This window comes from Anabrus simplex, chromosome 9, assembly GCF_040414725.1.
Source record: "Anabrus simplex isolate iqAnaSimp1 chromosome 9, ASM4041472v1, whole genome shotgun sequence".
In the NCBI taxonomy this organism is placed as follows: domain Eukaryota; kingdom Metazoa; phylum Arthropoda; class Insecta; order Orthoptera; family Tettigoniidae; genus Anabrus; species Anabrus simplex.
The window spans coordinates 110268699-110295583 of record NC_090273.1 but is presented as its reverse complement, the minus strand read 5'-3'; the positions used below and the strand labels follow the sequence as shown (position 1 = coordinate 110295583).

At 38.8% G+C, this 26885-nt stretch overlaps 1 protein-coding gene across 1 annotated transcript in view; it reads right to left on the bottom strand.

The window, feature by feature from the left end:
• Window positions 1-26885, bottom strand: part of chm (chameau) — an 895896-nt gene that overhangs the window by 153631 nt on the left and 715380 nt on the right. The window lies entirely within an intron of this gene.

Genomic DNA, 26885 nt, shown 5'->3' with positions numbered 1-26885 from the left:
GTCCAGAAGAGGGATGGCTCCATTGCAGTGTTAAACATTGGCTTTAGACAGTGTTTAAGTGATAAATAACGTATTTGCAATGCGGCAGCCATACTTCGGCATTGCTTAACGGGCCGATGACCTAGATGTTATAAACAACAAGCATCATCAACAAGCATTGTTTAACCGTAAACAACGTCTAAATTCTGTTTCTGCAATCGGCCCACTTCATTTAAAAGAACGTCATTTTTGTGAGTCTGGCGGGAGAAGCAGCAGCCGCAGTGAACTACAAAATTACCTCAAACACAATCCCATCATTTCGGTAGATGACACACGTATCTCTCAGAGTATGTCTAAAGAAGGATAATGAACAAAGCAACACACCTCCGTATGGTAATGTACACCAAAAATGGGCTCGGTTTGTGGGGAAAAGGATGAAAAAGCACGACAGCTCCTCTGGCAACTCACGAAAATGAACTCAAAAGAAGACCACCAAGATAGTTTGTAGACTACACCACCGGATTCCAGACAAAAGGCGTCATAGGTGACGAAAACTTCGGTTGCAACACATCACATAAATGTAACTCCATGACGTGGAAACATTCCTGCTCCACCCTACACAACAGGAGCAATGGACTCAGACAAGAGACAAAGCTTTTCTTCGGTCGTCGGGCTGAGTGGCTCAGGCGGAATAGCACTGACCTTCTGACTGCAAGTTGCGGGTAAAATCACGGCCCAGTCCGATGGTATAATAAGGTGTTTCAATACCCCAGTCCCGTGTCGGCAGATCTACCAGAACGTACAAGAACTCCGGTGGGACAAAATTCCGGTATTTCGGGGTCTCCGAAAACCGAAGTGGCTAGTGGGACGGAAACCAACCCATTATTATTATTATTATTATTATTATTATTATTATTATTATTATTATTATTATTATTATTATTGATTCGCTATGCCTAAGTAAGGAGAGAGTTTGAACTTATAAGCATTTTGTTTGGTTTTTCTTCTTTTCTTCCCACAATATTTCTTCATCTTCTCGCTGTGTTCTTTTTTACGTTGTTCAGTCCATCCTGTATTTAGTCGGGTGGGCTTAACAGAAAATTTGTGCTTGTGAATTAAGGTTCAGAATTTTATTCTATCTTGAATGGTTTCTTCATTAATGTCAGTTTTGTTTTGGTCTTCACTGATTTCTTTTGGCCAATTATTGTTATTTTTCATTGATAAGGCTAAATTTAAATTTTCTTTGTGAGCCTGTTATTATCCGTTCTATGTAAGTGACCATAAAATTGTAATCGTCGTTTCCTGGTTGTAACTTATCTATGTTTTCTGTAACTTGATAGATTTCGTGTTATTTCTTTTTCATCCAAATTCCATTTTCGCATTTTGGTCCGAAGATTTTCCTGATGATTTTTCTTTCTTGTTTTCCGATCATCTTTATTCGAGATTTGCCACCCATTATAATAGTTTCAAATGCATAAATTGCTTCTGTTTTAACCACTGTGTTATGTCGTAATTTTGTCTTTTTTGATATGGTTCTTTTATTGTATCTGTTCCGAGTAATTTTGTATTCTCTTTATTATTATTATTATTATTATTATTATTATTATTATTATTGTCTTATTTTAAAGGACTATGATCGTTCTGTATCCTACACAGAGAACAAATATAATTTTAACATTTTTAAAACTAACGTGCGAAATGAATAAAGTCTGAACAAGTAAAAAACTTGACGTAATTAAATTAAACAAGAATTTTCTTCATGACTTCAGCTTAATAAAAATAAACATAATTACAGTATTCATTTATTTTATTTTCTCATTTTGTTCGAAGAACGTAAAATAAGCTGTGAATTTAAAAATGCAGTAAGCGACTCGACATGAAGATGTGAGGGTTGCCTAACTGAAGGCAGTACAGGCATATTCCTTTCACCTTGAAGCACTGAGTTAGATTACCTGCCAGAAAGTCTTGTACAGAAATAACTTTGCTTTTGTATTACATCAAGGTGAACGTTAATGTTCAAGTTTTGAAAAATAATTTTGGAATTTGTTTTCAGATAATGATTGTAATGACTTGAAATATTCAGGGAGGAATATCTCTTTATACTACTGGTAAACTATACGTTGAATTTTTCCATCGGTACTGCACACACAGCCTTAATCAGTCTCGTGAGCTGACACAAGAAATATTTCACCTTTCATGAGCTGCGGAAGGCTTGCCTTGAGTGCACACTTCGCAGATATAAAACACACAGGTACATTTTTCTATATGATAAGCCTAACGTTTCACATTTGAGAACGAAATACTGTAAGATCACTCGATATACACAGTAATTTACTTTGTTCACTCAGAAGGCCAGAGCAAGTATTTAAACGTAACAAAAATGGTTTAAAATATTACATAATGAGCTTTAAAACTATCAAAACATGGGGTGAAAAATGGACTTGTTTTTTTTTTGTTTTTTTGTTTTTTTGGCAATTTGCTTTACGTCGCACCGACACGGACAGGTCTTATGGCGACGATGGGACAGGAAGTGGCTAGGAGTGGGAAGGAAGCGGCCGTGGCCTTAATTAAGGTACAGCCCCAGCATTTGCCTGGTGTGAAAATGGGAAACCACGGAAAACCATCTTCAGAGCTGCCGACAGTGGGGTTCGAACCCACTATCTCCCGAATACTGGATACTGGCCGCACTTAAGCGACTGCAGCTATCGAGCTCGGTACTTAAGTTTTTATAAAGCAGGTGAAAACTTTGTAGAGAATAATATTGTACCAAATGTTAATGCTTATAAAATAGTACAGTTAAAGATGTATTGCTTAAAACATGAAAGCCACAAAAATAAGAATTAAAGTCACAGAACAAGAGTTTAACATTTTCGATATGGATCACAGCAGGCTGAGTGACAAGGCCAAAGCCAGCAAGAAGAAAAAAATGAGTACAAAAAGGTTTTTTTTTTTTTTTTTCGTATTTCACATAAATACTCTACTAGGATCCGGGTTTGAATTATTGATGGTAGTGAAATAAATTTTAAATTATTTTCTATGAAGAATAACTGAGGGGCCCAGAAGCAAACCTGGCAATGTCCAATCAGCCCAATTTTACAGGTGAGACTGATTTATTAGAAATCTGTAACTTGAGGAGATGCATGCATGATTTCAGTAAAACAGGAGGCTGTCAGGGGTTTTCCACTGATTACCTTAATGTTTAGTCAACAATTTGTCGACGTCTTGCAATTTCAAAGCATTCACTTTAACATCTCTTTCATGTACGGTGGGATTAAGCATTCTTATATGCCGGACCCTCTTACCCAGAGGCCACGGGTGCGATTCCCGGCCAGGTCAGGGATGTTTACCTGGATCTGAGAGTTGGTTCGAGGTCCACTCAGCCTACTTGATTAGAACTGAGGAGCTATCTGACGATGAGATAGCCGTCCCGGTCTAGAAAGCCAAAAATAACCAAATGACACCTCGTAATCTGTAGGCCTTCGGGAAGCTACACGGTATCTTCGTTGACTATACCATCACTATAAAGCATTCGACACAATCAACAAAACGAAAGTAAGAATGAAACTCGAACAAATCGCAGGAGAGAAGAAATCCTTTACACGGCTAGTGAAAAATATTCTATCGAGAAACTGTATAGAGGATGACTATGCACCCACTGTCTCCGACGTGATCGACCAGACGGCAGGCGTCCTACAACACGACCTGCTAAGCCCACTCCTTCTTTGTAAAACAGTGTTTTAAAAACTTTTAATGTGTCACAGCAAACTTTTCCATCAATGATGGTCTTTTATCCACATTTCTCACTTCGGGTATTTTAAGTTGTCCTGTTTCCATGTGTACTATCTGAATATGATCCATATGGGGTCGAAACATTTCCTAGACTCATTGGTTTTCATGAGTGTGCAAACCATTTAGTTTTTAAATGGATTACATCAGTATTGTATTAAACAAGTGGACCAATATAAATATATTCGTCTAAGAACTGTATTTAAAAAATCTTAACCCCAGGCAATATATCTGTTCATGGCCAGTTAAATGAAGTATGAATACATGTCTCGAGTGCGGTCCTTCAATAATTTAAAAGTGCAAACAGTACCTAAAGGATATACTACTATCAATGTAGTAGGCCTAAAAAAGATGTGCTTTAAGAAGAGCGTTGTATGCTATGAATACGAGATCCATGACTTACATTCACAAAAAAGTAATTACAATATTAAAAATAATATCTATAATTTCACATTTCCTGTTTATTTACTTAAAAAACACCCGTCCAATTTCGACAGGATAAATCTAGTTATAATCATATAGGATCAGGGCTGTGACGTGTACTCCGGTATTTGAATTAAAGTATTACCCTAACAAGTGCCTGGAGCGAATAAGGACAAATGTTCCTCAAGACAAAATCTTATTACAGATCGTAAGAGGTTCTCTGCAAATTATAGTTTCATTTATAACTGATATCGTAATCTCTGACTAACGATGAATCTTCCAGAAAAAATTACTAACTATAATTTCATTATTATTATTATAATTATATAAGCCTCAGTGGCTCAGACGGCAGCGCGTCGGCCTCTCACCGCTGGATACCGTGGTTCAAATCCCGGTCACTTCATGTGAGATTTGTGCTGGACAAAGCGGAGGCGGGACAGGTTTTTCTCTGGGTACTCCGGTTTTCCCTGTCATCTTTCATTCCAGCAACACTCTCCATTATCATTTCATAGCATCTATCAGTCATTAATAAATCACTTCTGGAGTGGCGACCCCATCGTACTAACAGCCTATATCTGATTCATTCATTACATCCCTGACCCGGTCAATGACTGGAAAACAGGTTGTAGGTTTTCATTTTCATTATAATTATATAGGCTACTAATTCATTTTTAACTGTAAATTATGTATTCCGGACTTTTATGGTCATCCTCACTGGAGGACGGATGATTTATTTCTTTTAATCTTACCTACCAGCGTCAGGATTTGAAGACCATATCATGGAACGCTGCTGGTTCGGTAGTTAAGGCACTCGGGTGAGAACGAAAGTTTTTTAATAAGAAAATACTATTTCCGTCAGTTCCTCCTATCTTTATCGGTTTATTTTTATTTTTGGTCTCTCTTAATAGTTGGTACAGAATTTAGCTTCGAACTCAACGCTCGCCCTGTTCAATATTAAATACGGCATCTTAGTGAAACGAATGTCAGAAACAGTCAAGTCTATCTTAGACAATAATTAGGTTAGTTAGTAAAGATGCTTATTCCCCAATTAGCCCGAGAAGAGCAGTTCAATGTATACATCTCAACTGATAAGTGTTTCTCGAGCATGCTCCATCCACTCTGGCATGACTCATTACGAACCGGATGCAGCCTACAATACGACACACACAACAACAGTATTCGTTCGTTTTTCTTCCTCCCTTCCCTTCTTTAACCTTCTCAATTCTTTTTTAATCCATTATATCCGACAGAGAGGGAAGAGAGGAACACACAGTGACATAACCTGAACTTTTCAAGCATTATAGTTCACACACGCATTTTCTTAGAATCCTGCCTGTCTCTTGGTATTTCGCTGAAGAAGCTTCGCATGAATATAATACATGACGTACACGTTCTCATGCATGGGAAGTGGTGCATTAAGTTTAATGGGTAATCTTATGCATTACGAAAACAATGCATATCTGCTAATACTCTGCTATATTGCATGAAAAATGTATAATTACAATTACTCAACGTCTTCCCTTGCATGGTCAGAAATGAGTTATCTTTTCATTTGCTAGTTGCCTTACGTCGCACCGACACAGATAGGTCTTATGGCGACGATAATGAGTTATCTAGTACTCGGCTTAGTTAAATTAGCAATAACATGTACGTCACAACTTCCAAAGGTAATGCACCACTTCACAAAACTGCAGTTGTAAGGGTATTTGTTTTAAGTCATAATTCACCATGTACGGGGCATATTACTCTGAAGACATTTTTAGCATCCAGAGAGGGCTCTAATTCTTAATATTTAATAAGGTCCATTAATCTGAAAGTTATTTGTAGACTACGGGTTTCTTTACGCACAGTGAGAATCTGTTTTTTTTCTTTATTTATGAAAGACAAGTAATGACATTGCAATTAAAATCAAAAATATGTTTGACCAACTTGAAGTTTTTCGATGAGTCAAACAATATTTATAAAACAAAAGAAAAGTGAAAATATAAAAACTTAAACCAACGGGAAATTTTTGTTTGCCTGTTTTGTTTGTAAAATAAAGTTTTCTTTAATGATTGTCTACCACAATTTACAAACTACATGAAATTTTACACTAAAAAACTGAAACAAAAAAGCGTTTGACAAACTGGGATCTTTGCTTGTTTGTTTGTAAAACACAGGTTTTTGTAAGAGCTTTGGGAATTTGATTATTTTTTTCCATCTGAACAGAAAGCTGAAATTTAAGAGAATGCTTGACCAACTGGAATATGTTTGTTTTGTTTTATTTGTAAAATGCAGGATTTTTCTGCTACTTGTTTAACGTCACAATATCACATCGAAGATTTTCGGCGACGGAAGGATGGGAAGGTAGCGGCCGTGGCCATAATTAACTTACAGGCCCATCATTTGCCCGGTGTGAAAATGGAAAACCACGGACAACCATCTTCCGGTTGCCGACGGTGAGATTCGAACCCTCTATCTACCGATGCAAGGTCACAGCTGCGCGACCCTAACAGCATGGCCATCTCATTCGGTACAGGTATTTTTAAAGAACAGTAAGATAGTGATATTTTTTCAATAGGGTGAACACAGTTCATATAAAAGCGCAAGTTAAGAAATAAAAACTGAAACAAAACAGAAAAAGAATATTATTTTCAATGGGTCAAACACAATTTATAAACGAAAAACGTTAAGACATAAGATATGAAACAAAAAACGTTCGACCGACTGAAAAGAAAGTAATTTTCTCCCTGGTAACAAGTTGAAATTGAAAAGCATGGTTTCATTCCAATCAGATTAGTCTGAGGAGTAAAATTAAAATAACGAATATATAATTCAGAACTGACCGTTCCTTTAATTGACCAGTATTCTGAAACTGTGTGTGAATTCCTTAATTTCTTGGTACATTAACCCGTGGCTCACAAATGTGCAGGGAGAGAATTTTTGAGATTTTTTTAAAAAATAGTCAATATTCATCTATTAAGGAATTAACAACACATTCTGAGCTTAAGATTACTATCAAATTAAAGAAAAAATTGTAAATCCATTGATTGTTACTCCGAACTCTTTAACTGCTCAAACATGTTATACAAATAATTTTCAAATTATTGAATTTCTGTACAGACAGAATAAAAATGTCTTGTTCAAAATGCACATACAAATGAATTGTTTAAATGCAAAATTTCCCTGTGAATCACACCGTGTGTATTACTAAAACATTAATGGTCATAACTGTAGAAATGGGAGGCTGCATCCGTCTATACAGGTGAGTGAATTTCTATTTAATCGGTTCTAGGAATAGCAATGATGCAGCCCTGGCTTACAAAAGATCTGTTACCGGGCGAGTTGGCCGTGCGGTTAGGAGCGCGCAACTGTGAGCTTGCATCCGGGAGAGAGTGGGTTCGAACCCCACTGGAGATGGTTTTTTGTGTTTTCCCCATTTTCACACCAGGCAAATGCTGGGACTGAACCTCAAATAAGGCCACGGCCGCTTCCTTCCCATTTCTAGGCCTTTAATATTCCATCGTCGCCATAAGATCTATCTGTGTCGATGCGACGTAAAACAAATAGCAAAAAAAAAAAAACCTGTTAAACTATTATTCTGTAACGGAAGTGCAAAGCGATGGAGAAAAGCTGTAGGATTAATTAGATTACCTCAATTTGTTAACCATTTCAGCCCTCAAGACAGACTAAAATTCTTGTCAGAGCCAGGAATCGAACAGGGACGGAAATAATGATGAAATGCGTTAAGTGTCTTTTGATAAGGTTCCGACATCCCTGCGACTACAAAGACCACTATCAGTTAGAACGGAAGTTAGACAAATAACTTTTTTTTACGGGAGTACGTAAAATGCGCCAGTATGTAAATTGAGTAATAATAATAATTTTATTGGCTTTACCCACTAACTACTTTTACGGTTTTCGGAGTCACCGAGGTGCCGAAATTTCGTCCCGCAGGAGTTCTTTTAAATGCCAGTAAATCTACCAACACGAGGCTGACGTATTTAACGTATACCATCGGAATGAGCCAGAATCAAACCTGGCAAGTTGAGGTTAGAGGGCCAGTATCTCAACCGTCTGAGCCACTCAGCCCGGCGGGAGTGTGTGTGTTTTTAACTGAAGGCCAATACACTGACCATTCGGCCAAGGAACTGGACTTAATACGAAGTTGCCTCAGTGCAACATTTATAAAATAAAATATTAAGGGCTGGCTCTGTTTTCAGACTGACATTCCCGAAGGCAGTTGAGAGGCGAAAATAAGTATCAAGATGTTCAAGGAATTTTCATTGTCATTTGGGAGGATGAGTCCACTGATTGAAATGACGACGAAACGAGGTTGACAGTGTTACTAACGGATTAATTGAATCTACGCTGATATGGGTATACTGTACATTAAAGAGATGTTTCCATGGTGCTACAGTAGACAGAAGGTCACAGGTTTGATCATAGCTTTATTCACCATCTGCATATTCTTGAATTCCACATGTAGCGAATACGGAAATGTGTAAGATGTGTGCAGAAAACTAGTAGGAAGTTAAAGACACGAAATTACAGTTCCGTTGGTAACAAGGAAAAAAAAAAGGTAAACGGCAACTTAAGGCGATACCATTACGAAAAAATCACAATAAACACAGAAAAGGAGTTAAAGATAACATAAGTGGAAAAACAAAATATTAATGCAGACTGCTGATTTTGAAAACAGGTCACTAAAGTTTCAACTCAGTTTTAACGCAAAGAAGTACTGACGTTTTGTAACATTTTCCTGGTATTCTCGGTGACTTTTGAGATATTTATCGATCGTTAATAATCTCTTGAGAGATATTCAAATCTGGCCCAATCGGTAGCTGCACGGCCTTCTTGTGAAGGGTCGCCAGTATCACAAGGAAGATTTGCCCGCAAGGAACACAAGCGCTAGTTGTACGGTATGTATCAGATCGATCACAAGGTTCAGGAAGAAGGTCTATTCGCTAAGCACGGTCGTCAGCTGTTCTACATGCATCTGACGGGTCGCTAGCGCACGAAAACGGTCTGGCCCCTAAGAGGACGATCGTCAGTTGTACGATGTATTACTAATGAGTCGCTACATGTACGAAAAAAAGAAAAAAAAAAAAGAAAAATGCAACGGGGAGTTTGGCCGTACGGAAGACGCCATCATTTACACATCACAACTTAACAGTAATTAAGATTTACGGTGGAAAGGATGAACTGCTACTGGAGGAATAATGTCTAGGAGATAACTTTACTGTTAATTAGATTAATTAGACAGTGCTAATAAAATTAACAATAAGTCAGAAACTTTCTCACCAATCGAAGTCAAACGAACAAACCCTGTAAAGGGGTCTTTTTGGGCACTCCCTGTACAGGAGGCCTTCGCCCTACAAGGGACATTTCGGCTATTCATTCATTCATTCATTCATTCATTCATTCATTCATTCATTCATTCAGAAGATGCGTAATCTATAAATATTTTGATTGGAGTAATGAAGTATGTGTAGCCAGGTAGGCATTACGGACTGGGAATGTACTAAAAACTCCCATGTTGAGTTGATATCATAGGACGTCAAATTCTACACCATGTAACATTTGAGTAAATGAAAGTTGTAGAGCAGAATAAAACGAATTAAACCTTCTGTATAGAACTAGTAAAGCGAGCAATATAATAGGAATGTTTCTGAAAACTCGTCAGTTTTCTTGCCCAATACAAGCATTTAAGGGAATATCCAACTAAAACATATATTTATTTTCTGCAATTTTAGTTCTATTTGTGCGAAATTTTTGGATCCGACTGATATGCCCCTACTTAGAGCGTGCAGTTATGATATTAAGACATTAAAATTAATCCATAGTTTGTTAGTTTCAAGTAGGGAGAAAGACCGCTGGTGTAAACAGACAGGAACAAAGGCAGGAGGGTACTCAGAATGAGATGATAAAGGCTAAGTTATGAATGAACTCGACCGATGAAGCTGTACGCATAAGTCGGCTTCGATGGTTCGAATGGGAGGAGGATAGGTTACCTAGGAGAATAATAGACTCGGTTATGGAGATTTTTTTTTTTTTGCTAGTTGCTTTACGTCGCACCGACACAGATAGGTCTTATGGCGACGATGGGACAGGAAAGGGCTAGGAGTGGGAAGGAAGCGGCCGTGGCCTTAATTAAGGTACAGCCCCAGCATTTGCCTGGTGTGAAAATGGGAAAGCACGGAAAACCATTTTCAGGGCTGCCGACAGTGGGGTTCGAACCTACTATCTCCCGAATACTGGATACTGGCCGCACTTAAGCGACTGCAGCTATCGAGCTCGGTGGTTATGGAGAAGTAGAGAGAGACCAAGAAGATGGTTAGACTCAGTTTCTAATGATTTAAGGTAATAGGAATGGAAATAAACGATGCCATAGAGATAGTTACAAACAGAGGATTGTAGAGGCGTTTTGTAAATGCACGGAGGCTTGCAGACTGAACGTTGAAAGGCTCAACGATCTATAATGACGTATGCATGTTGCTGATAATAATGTTATTGTTTTTTACGTCCCGCTAACCACTTTTATGATTTTCGGAGACGCCGAGCTGCCGAAATTTCGTCCCGCAGGAGTGTATGTTGTTATTTTCAAACTTAATCATACAGGTTACAAAAGCTGAAGTAATGAACATGTACTTTATTTCTGGCTTCAGTGCATTCCTTGTTCATTAACAATATTTCTGTTAAAATGTGTTCCGACAAATGAGTAATGTTACGAAAACGTCGCAAACTTTGTGCTGGGAAGACTTGGAAGTAAGGAGACGAGCTGCTCGACTGAGCGGCATGTTTCTAGCTGTCATTGGAGACACGGTTCGGAATGGCATTAGTAGACAAATTGCGGAAAAATAGTAATTTTATAGGAAGAGGAATTAGGAACTGGAATCATTTGCCAAAGGAGGTGTTTGATAAATTTCCAAGTTCTTTGAAATAATTTAAGAAAAGAGAAGGTAAACAAATGACAGGCAATCTGTCACGTGGGCGGCAGCCGTAAATGGTTGATCAGTGGTGACTGAGGGCGAGTTGGCCGTGCGGTCAGGGGCACGCGGCTGTGAGCTTGCATCCCAGAGATAGTGGGTTCGAATCCCACTGTCGGCAGCCCTGAAGATGGTTTTCCGTTTCCCATTTTCACACCAGACAAATGCTGGGCCTGTACCTTAATTAAGGCCACGGCCGCTTCCTTCCACTTCCAAGGCCTTTCCTATCCCATCGTCGCCATAAGACCTATCTGGATCGGTGCGACGTAAAGTAACTAGCAAAAAAAAAAAAAAAAATCTTCACCCGGGCTGAGTGGCTCAGACGGTTGAGCCGCTGGCCTTCTGGCCCCAATTGCCAGGTTCGATCCTGACTCAGTCCGGTAGTATTTTGAAGGTGCTCAAATACGTCAGGCACGTAAAAGAACTCCTGCGGGACGAAATTCCGGCAGTCAGGCGTCTCCGAAAAAAGTCAAAAAGTAGTCATTGGGACGTAAAAACAATATCATTATATATTATAAGAATCTTCAGTTCCCGGTTAAAGACGATGGTGCATTCTTCAGAAAACTAGTCTAAAGTTCTGCAGGATTTTATATAAAATCTCGTAAAATAATTAAAATATAATTTTCAATCAGTTCGCTTAGTTACAAATTGACTTAAGAAAATGAAGAGTATTTCAAAAAGCATGTACACAGCTGTCCTTGCTCAAGGTGAAAAAAGCTAGTTGAGATCACGATGTAAGAGCCGGGTCACTTTTCACACAAGAGCTAATCAGAACAAAAGACGAAGATAGGGTTTGCAGTAATTAGATAAGTGGCTTGGCTGAGGATGAGGCAAGGAGGCGCCCGACGGGATACTTGTTACTCTCACTCTTCCCCAGCCTTTTGTATTTCGAACCTCAGTTGCAATGATATAAGAGAAATATGACCACCTCGCTAACACTGAATTATATACCGGGTGAACCAGCTAAAATCTAAATACCAGGAATATTTCCGCGCTGTTTTCATAAATTAGGCGATTATACTGATGATCTGTAAATTCAGTACCACTCAAGAACTGACAATATTCGGAGTTCTATACGACATATTAACACAGATTTAAGTAACTATGCATCCAATAATAACCTTACAATGAATCCCCTGAAAACGCAGGCAATAATGATCGGCAATTCTCAAAAATTAAAATAATATGATGTTCCTGCTGAAGCAGTAAACAGTAGCCTACCATTATTCCATACTGTAAATCAGCTAGGAATTTTGATCTGGCTATAAGCGAAACATTAAACTGGTCGCAACATGTGACGGTTCAAAAATATATTTCCTCGGACTCTGGAAATAAAGGTCATTCAGCCACTTTTGTTTCCACTTCTCAATTACTGCGATACGCTTTTAACTGATATAGATAATGAACGAGGCACGAGAATGCGTATCAAAACTGTTTGCATCAGAAACGCATTCGACATATCTCTCTCTTAACACGTATTTCCTTTCTTAGACAGTTATCTTGGTTATTCCTGGAAGACAGACGAAGGCTGCATACGGCTACTTCTGTCCCCCTGAAAACACTTCTACTTACCTGTCCTCCAAGTTTTGCTACCTTAGTTCCCCTACACCTGTTCAATACCCGGTCAGGCCACACTCTGGAAATCCCTGTACATCGAACCACAGCATACAACAGATCGTTCACGGTCACAGCCACGAGCTGGTGGAATGAACTCCCCAATGACATTAAGGACACAACATCTAAAGCAAAATTCAAAGTCTTCTGTCAGCGTCTCTTATGAGCACTTCCAGTGTAAACGTGACTGTACATGGGATGCGTGAATGACAGTGAAAATGGTCTGCTTACTGTCACATGTTACAGAGTGTATTAACGGGAATTTATACGTTAGGTACAAAAAGTTTCAATATGTTTAAGTTAGATTATTTGGGAATTTTTAAAATATTATGTTAGTACAGTTAGTTTATATGTCCGGTTCCATGGCTAAATGGTTAGCGTGCTGGCCTTTGGTCCAGAGAGTCCCGGGTTCGATTCCCGGTCGGGCCGGGGATTTTAACCTTAATTGGTTAATTCCAATGGCTCGGGGGCTGGGTGTGTGTGGCGTATTCAGCATTAGATATCATCCTAGGTAAGGCACTCATCTTCACAGACATGCAGGTCGCCTAATAGGCCGTCTACGAGAAAAAGACCCGCTCCAGGCCTTTTCGGAGGCCATACGCCATTATTATTAATATACTAATTTATATTTCAGCATGATATTTTCATTTTAATTTAGGTATTTTATTTCACACATCTCATACCGCTTAAATTCCCAAGAATTTATTTTGTCTTGCTTATATCATCAGTAATCTGATCTTATTTATACCGGTATATTAAGTGTGCACAATTAACTGTTTATCGGAATTGTTACGTGTAAGTATAAAAGAGGCTAGGAGTCCTAACTTTGTCACAATCAATAATGACCGAGCGAGTTGGCCGTGTTGTTAGGGTCGCGGACCTGTGAGCTTGCATTCGTGAGATAGTTGGCTCGAATCCCACCGTCGACAGTTTCCGATTTTCCGTGGTTTCTCATTTTCACACCAGGCAAATGCTGGGGCTGTACCTTAAATAAGGCCACAGCCACTACCTTCCCAATCCCAGCCCTTTCCCTAGTAGCAAAAAAAAATCTATTAAGATATATAATAATAATAATTATTATTATTCCGATAATTGTGTGGAACGCAGAGGCGAAAGAAGGTGCGGGTTTGAATGGGAGGATATAAGACAGTCAAAAGATTAATTTAAAACTTTAAAATTAGAGCTTTTTTTTTTTTCAAAGTTAGACTTTACAAATTCAGATACCAACATTTAGCTCACAAGCTAGGAAACAACTTTTAGAAAATCAGAACAATCAACTAATAAAAAATTAACAACTGCTCTTTTTTTTTGCATGAACAGGAAGAGCGTTATTGCTCTATCAATTTACACTTAGAATCTATTTTCAAAAATGTCCAGGTCTCTCAAAGACACAACCTACTTTTTACAAAATCAAAGAGTATTCACTGTCTTAAATGCTCAACAGTCTGATACCTTTACCATGAAATAAAACGAAATAGAGTTTAACAGGGGTAGCGAGTACCCATTCTACAAGGACTTTGGTCAAAACAAACAAAAGGTTAAAGTTACTGGTCCAAAAATCAAAATGCTGAGGAGGCAGACAATTGCACTCCTTAAAATTTAAATTCGATGCATAAAACCCTATTTGGGCTTGTGGCCCGACGCTACAGGTGCTAAGCCTGTTCTACGGAGGTGACTAGATGGAGAAAAATATTTAAGTTGCAGCAATTACAAGATAGAAAATGTTACACGGTCATAGTCACCTCAAAGTCAAGTTGAGAAGGAATACGGGAGGGTACCTCACTCTCTATTCCCTGATTTCGGTTGTTCTTTCGACTAGTTTAGAAATGTACATTTAGAATTTGAAATTTACATTTTAGGAAATAAAGTTACATTACTAACGACTTGAAACCTTCCCCTCGAACTAGCCTTCAAAGCCTACCAAATGGTTATACAAAATCTGCCATTACCTTGAGCTGGTGGACCTCCCGAAGATGGACGAGGCGCCCCTGCCTCCTTCACTAACACACACTTTGTAGACTGGAGCGATCACAAAAGAGGGGAAAGTTCCAGAAAATTCTGGGCTAAGGCCCGACACACCCCCATTCTCACTGGATAATCAAATATTGGTTGGTAGAAAAATAAATGTACAACATTTTTCATTGGCCAACATCTTAAGATGGCGGGAAGAGATACAAGTGTTGTAAACTTTTGAGAATCAAAAAACAAACGCTAAACATTCCCGTTTAGGAAACCTTTGCATACGAAATTACTCTATTTTAATAGTTCATCTTCACACCAGAGGGCACAACATAAGTTTATAGTAGCGACATCAGTTGAGAAATGTTCAAACTTCTTGCGCTAGTTGTTGCTAGTTTTAATTTTCAGAGGGCATTCTGCAATGCGCTTAATTTAAATGCACGGGGCGGGTGTACCTCCAGTACAATAATAATACAGGCAGGGCTCACAAATGTCGGCAAACCGGTATGAAGAGCTTCCATCAATGGTCACAAAAAGGTTTTATCTTTTTTTTTTTCAATAGAACAAAGTCTGCTGGTACGTCTTCATCCTGGCCTTTCACCCAATTTATTGAGGTCAGCACTTAATGTGGATTCAGTCCAAGTTTCCCGCACGATGCCCTTCCTGACGCAGCCTTATGCAGAGGGATATATTCACTATTACGTGTTTCGTGGTGATTAGTAGCATGGTGTGTTTTATGTACCATGAGGACATTTAACACCCAGTCCCCGAACCAGGAGACGCAAATAAAATCTCCGGTCCTCGAACCGAAGTCCAGTATGCTGACTATTCAGCCAAGGAGCCAAGGTTGAATTTATTTTTATTTAAATAATGTTCAAGACGAGCCAATTATGCTCAGTTCAGGGCCTACCATTCAAGCAGTCGACACCGATATTTTTAAGAATCAGTCGATCATGCACTGAAAAACGTTTCTGATAGTAGGCCTATGTTCTAGAAGTCAAGCGCATTAAATAACTCAGTATCGTGAGTTCCACTTGCTCCATTATTTTGAAGAATGCTAACATATTATGAAATCCACACAGTATGAAATAAAAATAATTGAAGAATTCGTCTGACAGAGATGAGCCTCCCGATGTAAAGATAACGGAATTTAACCTGACACCTCATTACCAGCAGTCTACTATATATTAAATCGGAGACGTATTCAGGACACTTATTATTTTTCTTCATAGCTTTTTCCACACTCTGCTGAGGTGCGAGGTCGTGGATGTACAAGCGGACTTGATCTTGTTTTACGGCCGGATGTCCTTCCTGACGTCAATCCCACCAATTTGGAGGGTTTTATTCACTATTGTATATTTGTGTGATGTGGTTTTTTACAAGTTGTTTTACGTCGCACTGACACAGATGGGTCTAATGACGACGATGGGACAGGAAAGGGCTAGGAGTGGGAAGATAGAGACCGTGGCCTTAATTAAGGTACAGCTCCAGCATTTGCCTGTTGTGAAAATGGGAAACCACTGAAGACCATCTTCAGGGCTGCCGACAGTGGGGTTTGAACGAACTCTCTCCTGGATACTGGATACTGGCCGCACTTGAGCGACTGCAGCTATCGAGCTCGGTCTCTGTATGTCGTAGTGTGGTGTGTTGTGTGTATGTAATGGGATTTGTACTGAGCCAAACACAAAGACCCAGACCTCAGGACAGAGGAATTAACCAGTCAAGGCTAAAATCCTGGACCCGAGCTGGAATCGAACCTGGGGCACTCTGAATCGAAGGCCACGACGTTGGCCTTTCATCCAAGCAGCCGGATGAAGGCAATCAAGAAACAAAAACATAAAATTAGTAATGTGGTAAAAAGAACTGAGAGACATTGCATGTAGTTTATGAACCATAGTAAATTAAACCCTCTAACGCACAAGACCAAAGAGCAGGTTCTAATCGATTGGGCTCCTGTTAATTATTAGAGGAAATTGATCGCCGGGATTCTAGGAAAGGCCTTTATTACAACAAAGTGATAGAAGTATACAATTCAAGCAATTTCCTGACTCCAAAGCAGCTTGGAGAATGACTTCAAATAAACGAATCATAAGCATGAAGTCTCACATTTGGTATTTCAAGGACTACCACAACATATTTAATAGCATGTTCACTTTATAAGGAACGAGGGGGAAAAATCGCGTGAGAACCTTTGCCAACAGATGTTTCTATCGCACAAACTGACAATGAATCATCAACTACAGTACATTAATTGTGAAACTCATAATAAATGACAATTTAAATTTTCACCAAAATTCGTTTTGCAGAGTATTTTTTTTTTTTTGCTTCAAGCGAGGAAATGTTTGCTTCGAGATATCGAGAAATTCGTGTAACCAAATTTCGAGTAATAGAGAAATAAATACACGTGAAGAATAAGACTAACGGCCGGGAAATTTAAATTACTTCGAGATACTGAAAATTCGAGAAATGGAGGTTCGAGATATCGACGTTCGACTTATATTCTTGAACTACTTTTCGAACAAAATCTTCAAAGCGATAAGGTGTAAAAACCACACTCCCCGAAAGTCTTCAAGAACCTCCCGCAATAAACGCACCCGTAGTCCGTGTGTCAAGAGGTGGGACACATTGTGTATTGACCTGCTGGAGACAAAACACTCTATTTCATTCTCTGAGAGCGTTTCTGTTGTCCGTTTGTTTAGTGCGTTCATTATGCCGAAGGTGTCAGCTTCCAAGTCGTCTTTAATTATTAAACAGTGGTTACAGGAGTTTCCCCATTTCACATCGCATTGAAAAATAATATTCTGTGACATTTGTAGCAAAGAGGTGAAATGCAATTTGTTTTATATTTCTACTAAAGAGTTATTGTCAATTTAGCAAAATAACAATATTTTAATTGATGAATGGTTAGTGAAATACGTCAAACTGAATCTGCCTAAAATATATTTTCAGAACCTATTTTTTTCATATTTGAGTGATTATTTTCGGCACATAAAATGCAAATTTGAGCACCTAAAAATCCGAGGTCTAGTAATAATAAGAAATCACATCGCAAGACTACATTTAGGTACTCTTTAAAAATTTCTTTTACCCTACTGCATTAGGATTTTTAACAGAATTAAAAGTGCATACTATCTCAGCCAAAAGAGAATCGTAATTTTTTTCTTTCTTTAATTTCGGCCATCTATGGACCACGTAAAATAATTTCCTGGTGTTTTTGTCTCCTTTTTTATGTTCGGCCACTCCAGTATTTCTTCATTCACTGTGATCTTTCCTTTCATCCGACCGGAGAGTTGCATGCTTTCTGTCTTTTTCCTGAAAACCCTCGAACTTTCTAATACTATAATAATAATAAAACAAAGGACGAAATACATAAACCATTTATAAGAAGCTGCAAAAGTAATTCATACATTATTTGTTTTGGTTATGAACACATCCTTTGTGTTCGTTACAAACAAAATAAATAAATAAATAAAATTAAATTTTGCATAAATAATTAACTTATTTCAAATGAGGGTTATCTTGCATTGGAGATGATCATTGTTGTTTAAAGAGGAAATACAGTACTACTCAGACAAAGAAAACTGACCGAATCCGTATGAAGAATGAATTTATTCGCAAAAGAAAGGTAAGGGCCATAAAGGAAGCGAAACTGGAAGGCCTCCTGATCTCACAAACCGAATATCGTGCGGGTCCGAAAAGAACGAGAATGAACCAGGCGAGGAGTGATAGAACTACGAGCCTGGCATAAAGCATAAGGTGACGGACTACTCGACAAAGTGGGATGTACCAAGCTGTCAGTGGAGAAATGGCGTGGAGTCTAGAGCTACAATAATTATCAGTCGCGCAACACGGCGAGTTTAGTACCTCATCTTCCAATGACGTAGTACCACACCGACGTCAGACTCTTGTTGCTAGGTACACTGATCCTTCCTCTTAACAATGATATATTGATATCGTCGCACGAGTTGTCTAGACATTATTTCGAATTTGAATGTTCTTTTGTAACATTCACGGGTCCAAGTACGCTTTCGAAACTATAGACGTATCTAGGTTTAAAAATATCTAAACAGAAAATCTCACGCAATAAGATTACCCAACAGATGCTTCTATCACACATCCTCCAAATATGAGTCATGCTAATCAAGTCATTTAAGTAAAAAAAAAAAAAGCATAATAACACAGTAGAAGAGGAGTGGTCCCTATGAAGAACTTTAAATAGCAAGAGTTATAGCAGAAAGAACAACCAAAAAATTAACTTTTACAATAGGAATTCACATGTGCTAATGGTCGACAGAGAATGCAGATGTTCAAGGAGATATGCCATACGTAGTACAAGCAGTATAAGCAGGAAATAATAAGTCCTTGCGTAGTGACCACTCTTGGGAACCAAGAAGGATGATTTCTATTATAATTTCGAAGGCATATTGGCTACATTGTTAGCTCGTTCCTATTTAGAAATATAAACTTAATGAGCTGTCCTCAAGGCCATTTCGAACAATTATATTGCTCGTAATAGAATAGAAACTGTGCGCAAAATTGGAGACACTTGAGAAATGGGTTGTGAAAGTTCTGGAAGGGGAATTATCCTGAACGAGACGTAAAGTTCAGAAATAAAGAAATAAAATAAAGAAAACATCGATAAGCAAATGATTAAGATAAAGTGAAGAACAGGAGAAATTAACACCATTTTGTAGTGTTAGCCATATACAATTTCTTACTTCTCTTCTTTCTGACCTCATCCCAATAACCTGTAATGGAGATTTTTAATAAGACGAACACAAATACCCAGTCCCCAACCTGGCTAGGGATCTAATACTGGGTCCTCTGAAACGAAGACCACTACGATGAACATTCAGCGAAGGGACGGGACAATGTTAGCTAAAGAATGATTTTAAAATGGCACAAACTTCTAACTAAATGTGAAATGAAATGAAATGAAATGAAATGAAATGAAATGAAAAGGCGTGTGGCTTTTATGCCGGGAGTGTCCGAGGACATGTTCGGCTTGCCAGGTGCAGGTCTTTTCATTTGACCCCCGTAGGCGACTGCGCGTCGTGATGAGGATGAAATGATGATGAAGAGCACACGTACATCCAGTCCGCGTGCCAGCGAAAGTAACCAAGGATGGTTAAAATTCCCGTCCCTGCCGGGAATCGAACCCGGGACCCCTGTGACCAAAGGCCAGCACGCTAACTATTTAGCCATGGAGCCGGTCTAAATGTGAAATGATTAATATGGCCTCCGGAGAGCCCTGGGGCAGGTCTTTCAGCTGACGCCGTATAGGCGACCTGCGCGTCTACGAGGATAGGACCCAACATGTGATGAATTCTAATGATGAAGACGGCACACACACTCAGTCCCCGAGCCATCGAAATTAACCATTGAAGATTACAATCGAAGGGACGAACCCGGGACCTTCTGGAATAAAGGCCAGTACGCTAACCACTTAGCCATGGAGGTGTGAAATGATAGGAATAACAGACTACAAAGATTAGAAATGGAAAAGAATATGACTGTGAGTAAAGATGTTGAATAAAGATGGGAGTAGCAGATTTACTATCAGATGGTGACGAGTTTTTATGACAACTACGTCATTATACAAAGCATAGAATAAGCCAAGGAAAAGGGCAAAATTATATAACATCATTACGATGAAGTATATAGGAAGAAATTCAACGAAGGTAAAAGAAAGAAGGATACATGACACATGTTAGTGAGCGTTTAATGAAACAAAAGAAAAGCGCAAATTATAGCATAAGTTCCTTGCAGGTACACTTTCCTCAAAACCAACTGAATATATAGACATGTTTGCTGTAAATATCCGCAGGATTTATATCTACACGGAAGGTGAATTATATTTCGATGGTAATTAATTTTGAAAATATGAAATCAGAGGAGCATGCAATACCATATGCTCATTCTCCTTTTTACCAATTATAAAACCCAGTAAGGGGCTTGGTTCGCCAAAACGACTATTACTAAGCCATACAGCCCTGTGGAGTTCCACGGGGTCAGCGTGTCGATAGCCTCAGCTGTATTGCTTGGCTTTCGAGGCCGGGAAATGTATAAGGTGGTGTACTAAATTTCGTAAGAGATTCTGGTTAGTCAAAACTAGATTCTTTCTGGAAATAAATTAATAGTTCTATGTACTGTATATAGCAACACAAAGTAATTTCGTCTCCCCATAGGCCACGAAGGCCCCATGGAGGAGCGGCAGTAAGTGGAAAAGAGCTGTTAGTCCTATGACTGGATGCCTCGGCATAACTCCTCGCATTTTACACATATGACGGACATTTGAATCCCAGTGGATCTTGAGGAAAATAAAAATTCACTGGAAAAAATATCATGTGGTATCAGGAGAAGACGTATTCGACCTTAAAACATCGGCCGGAACAAAAAATGAGCCAGAATGGCTTTAGCGACCCCAGAAATAACTGGGATAAGCAGAAGAAAATTATTATTGTGATTATTGTGTGGAAAGTCGGGGTACTACCACATTATATTTCCCAGGAAACACATGGTATGGCTCTTTGTGTAAATGATTCCGGAAGTAAAACATCCCCACAATCGGATCTCCGGGAGGGGATAACAATGAGACAAACGAAAGATAAGTTGAAGGAAGATGAGAAAGGAAGGCCAAAGCAGGTTAGGAAGAATGAAGAGAAGATAAGGATTGGAACATGAAATGTTCTAACACTGCTACAAGGTGGCAAGCTGGAAAATGCGAAACAGGAGATGAAGAAAAATCGATTGGACGCATTAGGAATGTGTGAAGTAAAATGGAGAAGTTGTGGTGAGGTAGAAAGTGGAGACTACAGGTTGTTTTATTCAGAAAATGAAACTGGTAGTAGTAATGGAGTGAAAGTTGTGACAGGAAAACGGCTGAAGTACAAAATATTGAAGGTGGACTATATATATGTGAGAGACTGATGATGATTAGATTAAAGGGTGACAAAAAGGATGTTGTTCTAATACAAGTTGACATGCCAATAAGCCAAAACAAGGATAACGAAGTAGAAGAATACTATGAAAAGATTGAAGAACTTATGGTAAAGGAGAAGATAATTGGCTGCATTATTGTAATGGGGGATTGTAATGCAGTTGTTGGTGAAGGAAGAAAAGTAGTTGGAAAATTCGGACTGGGTAGAAGGAACAACAGGGGTGAACACTTTGTTCGAACATCACAAGAGACGGCGTTACACGTGGACATCAATGTTGAATGGTGAGAGGTATCAAACTGATTATATCATGATACAGAACAGGTACAGAAACTGTCTAAAGAATGCAAAAGCATACCCCGGAGCAGATATAGATTCAGGCCACAACTTGGTGGTGGGAGATTTGTACATGCGGTTGAAAAAAGTGAGAAAGGGTAAACCACGAGAAAATTTTCACCTAGAAATTCTGAAGGAAAAAGGTAAAGACAAGGAGCTGGAAGACATATCTATGTCAAAATGGAATAGAGGTTCTAATGAAGAAAGTGCAAATGAGACATGGAAGACGATGAGAGAAAACCTCGCAAATTCTGCAGAAGAAGTAGTTAGGAAAAGGACATCTGCAAGAATAAGGAAAGAATGGGTCACAAATACAATGCAGAGCAAGAGGGAGAAAAGAAGGAAATGGAAGAATATAGGATCAGAGGAAGGGAAACGAAATGTACAGAAATCTGAACAACGAATTAAGGAGAGAAACAGATCAAGCAAGGAAGACATGGATGAAAGAGAGATATGAGGAAATAGAGAAACTAGAAAAGAAAGGGAAATATGAAATGGTATCTGAAGGGAGGGAAAGCAGGACCAGTATGGAAATAGAAAGAAATGATGGCACATTGGTGTATAAACCTGAAGAAGTAAGGGAAAGAGTATGTGGAGTGCCTATATGAGTATGATCAAAGAACAAATTATATAGAAATAGAAGATGAGACAAGAGTAATAGAAGATGAAAAAGGATACAGCATTTTGTACGGGGAGGTAGAAAAAGCCCTGAAAGAAATTAAGAATCGCAAAGCAAGTGGGATTGATGGATTACCGATATAGCTTTTTAAGAGTCTTGGAAATAAAGGAGTGAAAGAGCTAACATGTCTCTCTAATAAGATATATGAAAGCGGCGAATGGCCAAATGATTTTCTTTCTGTAGTAATGGAACCGATTGAAAAGAAAAAGAATTCAAAGAAATGTGAAGATTTTAGAACCATCAATCTGATCACACATGCAACCGAAGTATTACTGAGAGTACTGAACAGAAGACTTCATGGAAGGCTGGACAACTGTATCTCTGAGGAACAGTATGGCTTCATGAGAGGTAGAGGAACAAGGGATGCAACTGGACTGTTAAGAACATTAAGTGAGAAATACACTGAAAGAGGAAGAGAAATATATGCTGTGTTCCCTGACCTGGAAAAGTTTTTGACAGAGTACAGTGGAAAAAGTTAATGGACATTCTAAGCAGGAACGGAGTCGACTGGAAGGAGAGAAGTCAGATTAAGAATATGTATCTACAGCAGAAGATAAGAGTGCAGATAGGGAATGAGATGACAGAGTAAACCACAACTGGAAGAGAAGTAAGACAAGGCAGCTGACTCTCCCCTATACTTTTTAAACATGTATTTGGAAGAGATTATCCAGAAATGCATGAATGGAAAATGAGGAGTGAAAGTTGGTTGTAAGAGAATAGAATGTATTTGCTGAAGACATGGTCCTACTGGCAGAGAGTGAACGAGCTATGATGGCGATGTTAACAGATCTAAATGCTGTCTGTGAAGAATTTGGAATGAGAATTTATAAGAAAAAGACAAAATGTATGGTGATAAGCACAAGAGAAGTGAAGAGAACCATAAAGTTAGGGCTGAAATAATAAAACAGCTGGATGCTTTCAAATACTTGGGAAGTGTAACAACAGAGGACATGAGGTGCAGTCGAGAGATGAAAACTCGTACTGCGATTGCGAAGGAAGCATTTAATGAGAAGAGTAGACTTTTTGTGGGGGCATGGATAGAGACTTGAGGAAGCGATTCGTGAAGTGCTTTGTATGGAGCGTGGCACTGTTTGGAGCTGAAACATGGACATTGAGAAAAGAGGACGAAAGAGGACTGGAAGCATTTGAGACGTGGATTTAGAGGAGAATGGAAAGTACACAATGGATAGAAAAAGTAAAGAATAAAGAAGTCTTGAGAAGAGTTGGGGAAGAGAGAAATATATTAAAAGTAATCAAGAAGAGAAAGGACAGTTGGATTGGTCATTGCATGAGGACAGATTGCTTGCTTGTAGATGCTATAGAAGGAACGGTAAATAGAAAAAGACAAAGAAGACGGAGAAGATATCAGATGCTGGACAGTATCAGGATAGAATAGAAGTATGAGGAAACAAAGAGGGTGTGAAGAGATAGGATTGCGTGGAGAGCTACCATGTGAAGACCTGCCATATGGCAGAACACTGATCATATTATTATTATTATTTGTTCTTATCGGCCTACTAAGGACCACGTTATTTCAGCTGTCTTTTTCTGGTATTTAATCTTTGCCCGGTGCTCCTTCATAGGTTGCTGGTGTTGTTGCTCTTTTCTTTCCTCCGTCCACGTCTTCCCCGTCTTCAACTTCGGCCTTTCTTCAAAACCCTGGTGTTCGGTTAGTTTCCTCCTGAGTGAGTTGCGTTTTTGTATATCTTCATACGTGATCCGCATTTTCTGCAGGTCCCTTTCCACTTCTATGAACCAAGTTGGCTGGGTCTTCTTATATTTAAAATAGGAAAAGATCTGGTCCGATAATCGTGTTGGTTTCACTCTTAGCAAGCGGCCATAAAATGGAATTCTCCTTCACCGTATGGCATCAGAGGTCGCCTACACATGAGTATACAGCTCATGGTTATGCTGATGTCTATATCCATCTTTGCCTTTAACTGAGCCAAGAATTTTTCTTAAGATCTTTCTTTAATTTCCATTTTTTTTAAATCTTTCGCCAGTATTCCTTTATTTTCTGGCTCGCTCTTCTTCCGAGAACACCTTATTTGTTCTCCCTGGCCTCTCTTCAGACAGATTGTCTAGAGTCGCTATTGTCCTTCTGAACACTTCTCTGTTTTCTATGTCTTCCCCTTTGATATTAGGCTACACTGTTCTAGATCTACATGGAGATCTTGCACCCATGTAAATAGTGTCTTTCTGTTCTCCTGGAAAGCCAAGATCATGTTTGCTAACCTTTCTGGTTGTATTCTTTGAAAATGTCCACAGAAAGCAATTCTCCTCTTCTTCAATGATGTTGAGATATCATTACCGTTATGAGGTAATGCGAATATCAGCCCCGTTGAAGCTCCCTTTAGTATTTCCTGAGAGAGGCTGGGGATCTACCATCCGGCCTGCAGGCAGGTGACGATCTAGTCTTTTATCGTCCGTTTCGTCTGGCGTCTCCGAGAATTTTCTGGAAGGCGAAATTAGAAGACTCGTATTCTGGCCGCATCCCGACGATAGTAGAATTTCATCACCAAGTATATAAAGGTAGGCTCGCCTCGAAGAGTTGTCGTCGTGTTGTTGCTGATGTATTGCTTGTTGTTGATTGTTGTATTGTTGAGTAGTCAGTTACGAACAGTGAGCTGAGAGTTCAGTGTGTGTGTAGCTGTCACGTGAGTTGATTATCCGAGTTATCGGTCTTGTCTGAAGTCGAGCTAAGTGTTCTGTCGTCGTGCGTTGTAATAGCCAAGATCGTGAATTCGAACCAGACTACATGGAACAGCTGTGTGAGGTGGCCGGTAGTGAGTGTGCAGCGAAGTGAAAGGTGAGATCTATCAGTCAAGATTATGGAAGATCACACCGTTCCAGGTACAGACTGCCAACCGAAGACTTGTTGTGAGGACGAGAGACGTTTGTAAATAGTTCGTAATTAGTGAAGTGTTGCCATTCAGTCATCCTCCCTTACATTAGTTCAATAAAACAGCCAGTGTTTCGATTATTATTATTATTATTATTATTATTATTATTATTATTATTATTTACCGATGGTACTGCTGAATCGTACGAAGGCTTGTGATACATGTAGTTGTTAACCTGTCTACTAATGTACTTAGAAACTGCATTCATTTCGGCCAAGATTCGCTGGATCTTGAAATAACTCACTTTGAGTGATTTAACGCCCGGGCTCGGACAATCTTGTTCCTCATATGTTTATGTGATTCAACAGAACATAAAACAACGGTATCCTCTTCATGTTCGTGCTTTCCGACACGCCACTCTTTCTCCTCAATACAATAATTGTGCACGGGATGATACAAGGTACGAACACGCAATATATAGCATGAGTTACCGACGCTACTGGGCAGCATTAGTCAAGGTTCGACTACCATTTCCTGGCCTGTTCCTCAAATTACTTTTAGATAACTTCAATCAACTAACATAACAACTCAGGTCTAATAATTTAAAATAAATGTCCACAACAAAGCCAGACGAAAACTATATGTCAAAATAATAATAATAATAATAATAATAATAATAATAATAATAATAATAATAATAATAATAATAATAAAAAATTGGTGTAAATGAAGAAATCTTGCAAGACAGAAAAAATCAGAAATCTCATAAACAAACACAAATTTGCTGATCAACCTAAAAGACAAGCTACAGGATGGACGGAAGAACGCAAAAAGCACAGCGAAAGGATGAAGAGATTTCGGGAAGATAAGAAGAAACGTTGTGCTAAATAACTTCACATGCGCTCTTTAGTTGGGCATAACGAATAATAATAATAATAATAATAATAATAATAATAATAATAATAATAATAATAATAACAGTAACGGTGAGAGAGCGTCAACCTTGCCGCCGGATGACCTAAGCCTACTTCAAGGCCGTTAGCTTGTCACAGTATTTATTTGCCTTTCAAGATCTCAGACACGAAATGAGGCCAAGGACGATGGTTAAAAATTGGCGGACCGCGAGAGCGACTCGTTACAACACTTGTGACGATGGCTAGTTGTGTCTGCGTTGATCGTTCTTCTTTACTTTCGAAGTCCAGTTAAGAATATTTTCGTCAAAAATAACGAGACGGAACGAGATATTAGATAATGACACTGTGTATCTCATGAATCGACGCTTACTGTTCGATATTTCGCAACGTTCAATATTTAATTATTTGTTTTAAATGCGAAGAGGAGACTCTGATCTAACAAAGAA